The 11,532-nt window shown below is 43.6% G+C and overlaps 5 non-coding genes across 5 annotated transcripts; 4 read left to right on the top strand and 1 right to left on the bottom strand.

The window, feature by feature from the left end:
- Nucleotides 1–693: 693 nt before the first annotated feature.
- trnat-ggu (transfer RNA threonine (anticodon GGU)) lies at nucleotides 694–775 on the bottom strand. The gene has a single exon. It is a non-coding gene; the product is annotated as a tRNA-Thr (tRNA).
- A 379-nt stretch (nucleotides 776–1,154) lies between these two features.
- On the top strand, nucleotides 1,155–1,228 carry trnat-ggu (transfer RNA threonine (anticodon GGU)). The gene has a single exon. It is a non-coding gene; the product is annotated as a tRNA-Thr (tRNA).
- A 1,163-nt stretch (nucleotides 1,229–2,391) lies between these two features.
- trnar-acg (transfer RNA arginine (anticodon ACG)) lies at nucleotides 2,392–2,464 on the top strand. Its single transcript has one exon. It is a non-coding gene; the product is annotated as a tRNA-Arg (tRNA).
- Nucleotides 2,465–4,916: 2,452 nt separating this feature from the next.
- trnar-ucu (transfer RNA arginine (anticodon UCU)) lies at nucleotides 4,917–4,989 on the top strand. Its single transcript has one exon. It is a non-coding gene; the product is annotated as a tRNA-Arg (tRNA).
- A 4,658-nt stretch (nucleotides 4,990–9,647) lies between these two features.
- On the top strand, nucleotides 9,648–9,720 carry trnar-ucg (transfer RNA arginine (anticodon UCG)). The gene has a single exon. It is a non-coding gene; the product is annotated as a tRNA-Arg (tRNA).
- Nucleotides 9,721–11,532: the final 1,812 nt, after the last annotated feature.

Raw genomic sequence — 11,532 nt, 5'->3', positions numbered from 1 at the left:
CAAATGCTGTCATGAGCCTTGGACTGTGACTAGCAAAGCGAAGCCTTTTGAAAGAGCTAAAGCACTGCAAAACGGAATTGAAGGAGAATCTTACAGGGGATTCTGAGCGGTGTCTGCATACATGCAGTCCGATACGGGTGCTGAAAGCTTGAGCTACTCTCAATGTCATGCTGCCTTTCCCCGGAGTAAATCTGTTACATGGAAAGAATGCTTCTCGCAGGTTCAAAAAGGGACCATTGTTAATTGGAGAAATCAATGATTTCGAATGAATTCTGTATGCGTTAAAAGACAGCTATACACAGAAAACATGCAGGACACTGCTCATGAATGATGTTTCCCGAGCCGAAACACAGTGCGTTTTTTCAAGCCATTTGACAAAGCCCACCCACTGAAAACTGCAGCAGATCGTGTAAAGACGTTCAACTTTGTAACTACTGCAGGCACGGGAAGCAGAATAAATTCCTCTTTTCAAACTGTCAAAGGTTTGCTTTCCGAACGCTGCAGGACATCGCACAATCTCTTTTGAACAGGGACAAATGATTTCTTATGGGGCGCAGTAAGTACTGTTACTGTCACTGCTCGATACCGACGTTGGCCCACTATACCATGTTCAGCCACCGCTAGAAAATGTACAGCTCTAGCACCAGAGCAAACAACAGGAGGGCCAACGGCAAACGTGTAAGACATGGAGAGCGATGAGAATGGGACTCGAACCCATGTCTGCAGAGCACAATGGATTACCAGTCCATCGCCTTAACCACTCAGCCACCTTGTCAATGAAACTGGGCTGTCCGGACATGGGATGGCGCGCTCCAGATGATCTTTTTCTTTTTTTTCCCTCGTACTCGAGGGTCATTTTCCTGTTCCACATGCAATTTCAACATTTTCCTTAGGAGATGTCAAGCCAGCAAGCCACTGCTGTGGTTCAGTGGCCAGTGTGGAGTTCAGTGGCCCTGTTGTACACAGAAAGCAAATTGAGCTCCTTGGACATCAAAAGTTCCAGATAAAAGCCATTTGTCACCCTTTCTCTTGGTGTTGATATTGCTATTGTATGTAAAGGTGGCAACTTGCTCAGCGAGCAGGCGGAGCACACACCGAATGCAGATGTGTCTGAGTGGTGTGTCCAAGTGGCTGCAAAAGGATAATGCTCCTGGGGCGCCGGGGCTTAGTTGGTTAAAGCGCCTGCCTGGTAAATAAGAGATCCTGGGTTCAAATCCCAGCGGTGCCTTCTTTGTTCTGTTTTCTCAAACAGAACTGGTCCTTACAGACAACCGCCTACGGCTAGACTTGCAAGTATTCATTTCCTGTCTTTAACGCGACTTGTTTTTCTTAAAATGGATGCAACTTGCAAAACATGAAATACAAACCTTGCTAATCAGCGCTGGCGGCTGGCAAAAAAAAAAAGAAGTCAGCAATGTTTTTTTTCTTTAACCTTAACCCTGCTAACGGAGACGAGTTAAACAACCGAGTCTATGCAGCTTAAACGGTCCGCATGTCGGGTTCTTAGCTGAAAGGGTGGTAAATCACGCTCACCCCAGTCCTTAATCTTTTAAAGAGGATACAAAATTGAACCTAGTCGCCACATCACATACATCCTGTTCAATGATAAAAAAGTGACATCTATCCTCGATCCAGAGTAAATCCCACGTTGAGGGCATACTTTTTTCCACTTTACCATGAGTCGGGCTCAGCTGCACAGAGGCGAGAGCAGAGCAATGAGGTCACGGGGACAGGGGAGTCACACGCTGGCGGTTTAAACACGCGGAAGATCACTGAGGGATCCACAGTATGTGGACCCTCCGTGCGCCATCAGTCCGCACTCCGGACTCTGAATCCTGCCATCCAAGTTAAGATCTCGGCGGAACCTGAGGCGCAGTTCCTTCTTAAAACGTAATCTGGTGAGCATTTCTAGAATCGTACTTGTATAGATGCAGCCTTTAATGTGTTGCTAGGTTAAAATTGATGACTTCTTGAACTTCAGTAGGCAACTGCCCTCTTGATTTCGGATTTAATTTCTTTATTACAGGGGCGCTTTTATGAAGACAGAGTCATGTTCAGGTACTTTTCTTGATGGAGGAAGCATATTTCGGACTCTGTGATCTGCTCACCTGGAAAGGTCTGCTGTACTACTACAAGAGAGAAGTAGAGTCTGGAAGAAGGGACAATTTTATGATGCTTTGGAAGATAATGTTTTTTTTTTCTTTGAAATCGAAATGAATCAGAATATCAGTGCAAAAGACAGACTCTTGGTTTGGTTTGAGATATGGTTTTAAAACAGACAAAATGTAGAAAACAGGTCTTTCTCACTTTTGGTAAAGAATGGACCGGGGGTAATATTTTACTAGTTGCAGTGCTGATCTCACTGGGTTACAGTCCTGCAGTGTCACACCGGGGCCAGTGGCGCAATGGATAACGCGTCTGACTACGGATCAGGAGATTGCAGGTTCGACTCCTGCCTGGCTCGGGTCGTTTTTAAACGCATCTGGCTACTCCCTAAGTAGTCTGTGCTACTTACTGCATTGTAATCGTACCCGGTAAGAGATTTCCTTCATGTAAATGAACTGCACCTGACAGCTTTAGAAAAACACCTGGGCTCAGTACGGTGCTGAGAGCTCAGCGTTGCTGTTCTAATTAGCACGCACTGCATCGGCTATGAGCCCGAACCTTTCAATTATTCCGATCAGTAAGTCAACACGTAGTCCACGTGAACGGTAGAAATATTCTCTTGTCTGTCTCTTGTTTGTATAGAACTGAATGTCCCTGACAATGTTCTGTTAGTTTTAATTGAAGAACGGCATTTGTGTTCAAATATACCAGACAAGTTTATGTAACTGCTCATGCGACACTCAGTTGTAATTAGTCAAGAAATAAAGTCGAACAACAGCTGCGGGTTTGATTCTGAACGTATGAGATTGCAGCGCCTTTTACTTCCATTGACAAATGATAGAGATTCGAAGAGAGATCCTTCAGACCAGCAAGCAAACCCACGGCTATTTCGGTTTTCTATCTAGGCAACGTTGGTGTCTGCAATAGCATACATGAAAGCGTGATGCAATTTCTGTGGCTACATTTGTTGCACGTCATGCACAGTAAGAGTGTTTCTAACACCAAATAAAAAGTCAACAATTAGCGATCACGCCTTCTCCTCAGTTAACCCACTGAAACCCTTGCTGTTAACAGTTCTTTACTGCGTGCTTTACCAGCACCTACATATCGTGTCGGTTCTTTCAGCTTTATTCATTAGGTTTTCAAAGGTATAAGTAGAGCACCAGAGGTGCGAACGCAAAATGTGTGGTTATCTGAAGAATTGATTTCAATGGCAGCGGGTCCAAGCGATTTCGCGTTGTTATAGTACCAGGAAAGGAGAAGCGGCACTTCGCCTCTGCCGTGCAGGCACAAGGCGACGTGCGGCAGACGCCGGAGTCGGCAGGTTTCGAACCTGCGCGGGGAAGCCCCAACGCATTTCGAGCCCATCGCCTTAACCACTCGAGCACGACAAATGCGAACTCGCCGCCGCCGTATTCCTCCTATAATCAAACACGGACTGCGAGGTGGCTGCGGAAACCTTTTTAAAGTTGCTCTCCGTTAAAAAAAAATACCTTTCACAAGATTCGTGCCGGCAGACAGACACGCCTCAGAGGGTTTAAGGCTGGCTTCACGTTCAAATGATAAAGTCCCCCAGTCCGGATGTCAAAACGCAACTTTGGCAGACAGAAAAAAACATCAACAAACCAAAAATGTGGACAAGGATTTTACAAGCTGCACCACACTGCACTTTCAAAAGCATTTACATTCGTGTTAGACGCAGGAATTGCCTTTGATTTGCGCGCTTACGAACGCCATGGAAAACGAAACAAAACTAAAGCCCTCAGCTCCTGCACTTGATTATAGTCCCGTTACGTGTCGAAGCAGGAATTTACGTCATCCTACCACTGTAACACGGGGAATAGAGGGAAATGAGCACAAGCTACGAATTGTCTCAATCACTCCCTACAGTAGTAAGACGCCTGGAAGCGTGCACCCCCATCATTAATCTTTGCGCATCTGTGCAAGGTAAACTCTGGAGCAGTCTCTGAAACGGCTCAAAGGAAACACGTGATTGATTCCATGTGCATCTGGGGTTCATTTCTTATTTACATTTAATTCAAGGGAAAGGCTTGGGTCAGTTTCAGACGGCCTCCAACAGCGAGATTCAAGCGCCCCACCTTCAGCCCAATCTGCGCCGCCAGAACGCCAACGGCTCCTCTGGTCTCTGGGGTGCGGTTGTGACCCCGTAACCTAAAGTGTTGGTGGCAGACAAATGGAGACTAACAGGTGATGTCCTAGGACATGACTACATTGTGACACTCGGTGGGGATGGTGACCATTGCTTGGAAAAGAGTGCGAGGCCCCTTTAGAAAAACATTTTGTTAACAGGCATTCTGCCTTAGTCCAAACACCTATAGCTTGCAAAGCACATGCTATTAGACAGGCACCTCTGCAAGACCTTAAGAGTCTCTTAAACTAGTGATAGTAAGGTGTTCCCAATGGGCGATGTTTGGCTTTCAAATCATCTCTCTGTGGAAGCGCCGAGATGCAGCTGTTTAAGGCTTAGAAGCAGCTGACTGTTTCACTACCTAGCGGATTACTGTCAGTCAGGGAGCTCAGAGGTGAAAAGCCTGTCTGAGAAACAATTCGCCGTCAATCAGTTCAATATGTTCCGTACCAGCTCGGCGCACCTGAGATCATCTTGGTAGCCGTGTAGCTCAGATGAGTGAGAGCGTGTGTGTGTGCACCACCGTGATTGGATGCCGGTCCTTCTCAGGTCACAGTAAACCTTCTGCTGCCTAACTTTCCTAATTTTGGGGATCCCTTTGAAAAAGCAAAGGAAAAAAAAAAACTGGCTCTTCATCAGCGTGATCGACCCAACCCAGTGTGTCCCAGTGGCCTAATGGATAAGGCACTGGCCTTCTAAGCCAGGGATTGTGGGTTCGAGTCCCATCTGGGGTGCTCCTGTCCCATTTTGAGCGTACAAATGTCCTTGTGATTTGCAAAGCTGCAACCCCACCTTACTCAGTGAGCGTCTCTGCTTTTTTCTCACATACAGTTGGGAGAAAAACTTTTGTAAACAGCCCTTCGGAATGATGTGGATTTCTGCATGAATGGCTCCTAACATGTGATCTTATCTTTATCTAAGTCATAATAATCAATAAAGAGAGTCTGATTTAACAAACAACACACGCCCAACATTTGACATTGCTGTTTTAACAAAACAGCCTCCGCCATGCTTCCCAGGTGGGATGAGGTTTTGGAGTTGGTATGCAGTGTTTTGTTATCTCCAAACATAACGCTGTGCACATTTACCAACAAGTTCAACTTTTGTCACGTCTGTCCACAGAACATTGTTCCAGGAGTTGCTGTGGAACATCCATGTGGTCTTTAGCAAACTTGAGAGGGGCAGTGGTGGTTTTTTTTGGGGGGAGAGCAGTGGTTTCCTCCATGGTGACCTCGCATGATCACCACTCCTGTTCAGATTTTTCTTATGGTGGACTCATGAACACAGACGTAAGACAAAGTCAACCACCTGTTCGCTAGATCCCATCCCCACTCAGCTAGTCAAAGATTCCCTCGAAGGACTGGCAGGACCTATAATTAGTATGATGAATGCATCGCTTGCGTCAGGCGTTGTACCTGATCAATTTAAGGTAGCGGTTGTTAGACCGCTCCTTAAGAAGTCAAATTTGGATCCACAAGTTCTTAACAACTACAGGCCTGTCTCAAAGGTCCCATTTCAATCTAAAAGTCTTGGGAGAATAGTTGTTGCCCAACGTCAATCGTATCTGGATTCAAATAATATACTTGAGAAATTTCAGTCTGGTTTCTGAAACTGCATTAACAAGAGTCGTAAATGATATTCTCTTAGCTACTGATGCGGGGAATGCAACAGTGCTTGTGCTTTTAGATCTTAGAGCTGCCTTTGACACGGTTGACCTCTCTGTTTTGTTACACAGGCTTGAGTTTGAGGTTGGCTTATCTGGAACCGTCCTTCAGTGGTTTACTTCACATTTTACTCATCGTTTTCATTATGTTCAAATATCTAATAATTGTACTGCTTCATCAATGTCACCAGTTCAATTTGGGGTACCAGAAGATCAGTGCTGGGACCAATATTGCTCTCTCTCTCTACATGCTGCTGATAGGTAGGATAATATGAAAAAATAATATGAACTTTCATTCATATGCTGATGACACTCAAATAAACATTTTGTTTACACCAAACGACAACTCTTCTATTATCAGTTTAGTTAAATGCATTAAGGAAGGAAATACTTGGATGTGTGAAAACTTTTTGTTACTCAACTCTGAGAAAACTGAGGATCTGTTGATCGGAGGCAACAATACTGATAGGACTACTATAACTTCAGCACTTAACTCAGAGGATTTAAACATTTGCCTCAAAGAGACAGCACGTTACCTAGGCGGCATATTAGACACAAGGCTCTTAACAACTTGCATTGTTAAGTGCCTTGGGACAACCTTGTTGTGAAAGGCGCTATATAGAAATACATTGATTTGAATTGAATTGACAATGTAAAATGTTGTGTGTGTTGTTTGTTAAACAAGACTGTCTTTATTTATCAAAAAATAAAAGGAATTTGCTAGGAATGCAAACGTTAGGTTGCGCTTCTTCATGCTGCATCGTCGGCATGAGTGGAGCTTTTTAAACGTCTGTACTTACTGTGCCCCATAAGAAATCGTTTGTCCCCGTTCAAAAGAGATTGTGCGATGTCCTGCAGTGTTCGCAAAGTAAACCTTTGACAGTTTGAAAAGAGGAATTTATTCTGCTTCCTGTGCGTGCAGTAGTTACAAAGTTGAACGTCTTTACACGATTTGCTGCAGTTTTCAGTGGGCGGGCTTTGTCAGATGGCTTGGAAAAACGCACTGTGTTTCGGCTCGGGAAACATCATGAGAAGTGTCCTGCATGTTTTCTGTGTATAGCTGTCTTTTAACGCATACAGAATTCATTCGAAATCATTGATTTCTCCAATTAACAAGGGTCCCTTAAAAGATGAGTCAAAGTAACGTCTAATCGGATTAGTTTCCTTAGAGCTGGTTCAGAGTTTGCTCAAGAGTTTACCTTTCACAGATGCGCAAAGAAGAATGTTGGGGGTGCATGCTTCAAGGTGCCTTACAGCTGTAGGGAGTGATTCGAGATTCGAGACGATTCGTGCCGTGTGCTCGTTCCCATATACCGTACGCCCCGGGGTGCAGTGCTAGGATGACGTAAAATACCGCTCGGGCACGTAACGGCGTTATATGCAAGTGCGGGACGTGAGGGTTTTCGTTTGTTCATTTTGTTTTGTTTTGCTCTGCTTTGCTTTGTTTCTTGGTCAAGAGGCGTAAGGTAAGTCGTAATCCAGGGAGAACACTGGTGGCAAACAGTCCGAGGTGAGAGGCGAGGTCCAAAGTCGAAAAGGCAGAAGGGGAGTCCAATATCCAGAATAAACGAGGTAATGGAAAAAACGCCAGGTAGAGCTCTCAAGGAGTAGACTCAATACCAGCGGGAAGCAGATAAAGATGGTAAAAATAGCACTGCGTACCGCACGGTGGAGTGTGTGCAGGTGGGTAAACTCGTGCGGCGGCGTTTGTTAATAATCACCCGCTGCTGGTGCTGTTTAGATTGCTTAAGAGTTGGTCTTAACTGCCTGGCGGTCATGACAAGCTCCTCTTTAAGCTGTGGTTTAGTTTTGCATTCATGTGTTTCTAGAGCAGTTATTTATGGGGGTGGGTGGGTCTTTCACAGAGGCTCAGGACAAATCCCCTGCATGAAAGTCTACTGTGTGCGTTCAAACAGTCACAGGTTAAGAGCCAGGCAGGAGGACAATGGACAGAAGAAGCAACGAACTAAAAATAAAAGAACGAATATGAAAAAGCCACCATCTTTTTCTTTTTGACATTTTCCGACTTTCATGCAAGCCAGGACAAAGTTGCTCGTAGCTACTTGTGGATTCAAATACTCTATCGAGTGCTTTGATGAGTTTTTGCAATTTGATTGTCGTCCTGTCAGCCTGTTTCTGTTTTTTTTTTCAATCTAGTGATGGAAAGTAAGAGGGAAATGATGGAGCAATCAATAACCGCTCCGGAAAAATGGCAGAAAGAAATGGCCCGTCACTAAGGACATTTGTGAAGCAGAGGAGTGACATCACCACAAAGGCGACTTATTCTGCTGATCGTTTTAGTGAATAATGATTGAGGCGTGTTAAGAGAAAGGTAGCTGCGTCAGCATGCTTAGGCTGCAAAGGATAAAGCAAAGGTTTACTCCATGCTGAAAAGAGAAGAAAAGAAGCACAACGTTTCGGCTGTGGAGCCTTCTGCGCCATCTTCTTTAGCAATGGTGATGATGTTTACATTGGAAAAACTGAGACACGCATACTGGAGGGGCTTGAACCACCAACTTTTCAGCACCACAGAGTCTGACAGTCTTTTGTGCGCCCTACATTTGCAGGTTTATGGTCAAAGAAAACAATCACTTGCACTTCTTGCAGCCGGCAATCTTTTTCCACTGACAACCAAGAAATGGATTTCATCTTTCACAAGCTGTATGGATTTCTTCAAAAACAAGTTATTCCAGAAAGGAAATGAATTCTTGCATTAAACTGAACCAAGCTGTACATGTTTGTCTGAAATGAGATATGCGGCACAACAAGACACGGAGAGAGGCACCGCTGGTATTCAGACCCAGGATCGCCTGCTTACTAGGCAGGCACTTTAAGCCACTAGGGAACAGCGCCAGCAGAGCACCGTGCTTTTACAGACACTTGGACACATCTGCGTTCGGTGTGCACTTAATCTGCTCTCTGAGCCCCTTGCCTCCGTCCCATTTAATAGCAGAACTGACGCCAAGAGAAATGATGAGAAATGGCATTTATCGGGCACTTCTCATGTCCAAGGAGCTCAATGCCCTTGACACCTCCCCAAGGCGACAGAGCTGTGCATTCTTTGGCGACAACATTTTTTCTTTTGTTTTATTTCTATACTTATTGATAGAATAAAAACGATATGTCATGTACTGTAAGGGAAATGTCTCTTTTCATGGGGAAAGCTAGCACCAGCAAATGTTGTGTTTAGAAGAAGTGATTTAACATGACACGTGACCTAATTTACCGGAGCAAAAGCTCACCCAGCAAGCCCTGCTTTACTTCTACAGGAGAGAAGTACTGTAGAGTCTGCAAGATGTTCAGCTGGGTAGCTACGTCAGCATGCCTCGGCTGCAAAGGAACAAGTAATAGGTTTATTGCATGCTGAAAAGAGAAGAACGGAAACACAGCGTTTCGGCCGTGAGGTCTTCTCACACCTGAAGAAGCCTCACACCTGTAAAAGGCTCCATGGTTTTCTTTCTTCTCTTTTCAACATGGAATACACCTATTGTCTGCAAGATGTGACAATTTCACGGTGTTTTGGAAGAAAACCTTTTTTCTTTGAATTCAAAATCAATCAGAATTTCAGCACGACACACCAACACTTTTTCTGTTTTAAGGAGATGATATTTTAAACCTGATAAAAATAGTAGGAAACACAAGTTTCTTGCTGTGAAAATTTAGATGGGGAAGTGTACTACTGGTAGCAGTGTAGAGCTCTCTGTGGTGGAATGCAAACACATGTTCTATGGGCCAGTGGCGTAATGGATTACGCGTCTGACTTCGGATCAGAAGATTGTAGGTTCGAGTCCTGCCTGGTTCGTGAGGCTTTTAAACCTCTCAGGTTCCTCGGTAACAGGTTGCCGTCATGTATATGAACTATAGAAAAGCATCTGCCACAACCCGTAAATTAGCACGCAAGTGCGGGCTAGTTAACACAGAACTGTATGGAGATCATCTCCAGCTCCGAGCTCAATTGCAATGAAAAAACATGCAGAACAGAACTGGAGAGCAGCTGAATTTGTGCTCAGTAGGGTGGGGAGGACTCAGCATTGCTATTGTTCTAATTGGCATGAACTGCAGGGGATCTGAATCAGAACACGTCACTTAGTTCGATCATTGCGTCAATATGTAGGCCACGTTAATATAGAATTATTACTTTGTCTGTCTCGTCTTTGTATATAGGTGAATGTCCCTGACAATTTCATGTTAGTTTTTAAGAACGACATTGGTGCTAATATATACATATATAGCATATAAGGAACACGTAAAAGTTTAGTCCATGTTGAAAAGATAAGAAAACCGCCACAACGTTTCATCTCGGAATAAATCTTTACTTGTTGTTTTGCAGCCTACCCATTCTGACCTAACTCCTCCCTTGAAATTCCCTAACAGATAAGGGTACGTAACGGCTCATGCGATGCTCAGTTGCAATTTGTCCCAAAACAAACAAGAACAGCAGCTGAGGGTTTGAGTTTGAACATGCACTGTATTAAAGCAGCTTTTATTCCCATTGATAAATGCTAGATATTCCTACAGAGATTCTCCAGGTAGTAAGCGATTCCTGTTTCTGTTTCTATTTCTGTTTCATATATATATATACAGTATATATACAGTATTGTACTATTATTATATAATTGTTACACTGTGGCTGTGTTGTGTGTGTTAAGCTGCTGTTGCACTGCAATTTCCCTCACGGGATCAATAAAGTATCTATCTATAAGAAGACATTACCAACAACGACCACAAGATGGAGATATTGTCTAGACATTACCAACAACGACCACAAGATGGAGATATTGTCCAAAGAGGCAAGCAGGGCAAAGCCGCGATAAGGTAAAATCATTTTTTGTAAGAGATTGCTGTCAGAATGCACATCCGTATCCCAAACAGAATCTCTAGTAAAATATGATCATTTGTGAAACAGGCAATTGAGTGTCTGCTACAATATGATTGCTACAGATGCAGCCATTCAAAATGCGCGGGCGTACGCTGTACGCAGTCTACCACAAGTTACCGGTAAATACCGCGAGTTACCGGTAAATACCGCTAGCAAAATAATAGTATCCGGAATTTCCGCAAGGTGGAGCTAATAAAGCTCAACTTCTCATGTTTGAGCTGTAGCCATCAAAGTCTTTAATGAAGATATTACTAATAGTATTAATAATAAATGAACTTGGACAAGCTGTAAACTCAAAGTATTGCCCTGGTCCACATTATTTTTTTCATTGCCCGTCTTTGTAAAAGTAACACCACAGCATTTCGCAATCACGCATTTTTTTCCAATCATGCAAAGTACAGTAATTTTTGAGAATCGATTCACCATGCCTTTCACATGCTCATAAAAGAGGTTGATTTAGGAACATAAACATATTACCGTATGCAAACTTTACTGTATACAGTTTGTATATGTATATGTATATGTATATTTAATGTCTTAACTGTGCCCGTTTAAGTATTGAATATTTATATGGAATTTTACCACTGAAGGGAAATCTTAGTGCCTGAGCATAAAAAGAATAGGAGCATACTGGAACACGTGTGAAGGCCATAAACAATATTAATTTTGGAACATAAACATACAGTATATGGCTGGTCTCGGTACTTTAAAGAAAACATACACGAAACATGGTTT

The sequence above is a fragment of the Lepisosteus oculatus genome, unplaced genomic scaffold (assembly GCF_040954835.1).
Source record: "Lepisosteus oculatus isolate fLepOcu1 unplaced genomic scaffold, fLepOcu1.hap2 HAP2_SCAFFOLD_45, whole genome shotgun sequence".
NCBI classification, from domain to species: Eukaryota; Metazoa; Chordata; class Actinopteri; order Semionotiformes; family Lepisosteidae; genus Lepisosteus; species Lepisosteus oculatus.
The sequence above is the reverse complement of the archived record's forward strand: the minus strand, read 5'-3'. Positions and strand labels throughout refer to the sequence as shown.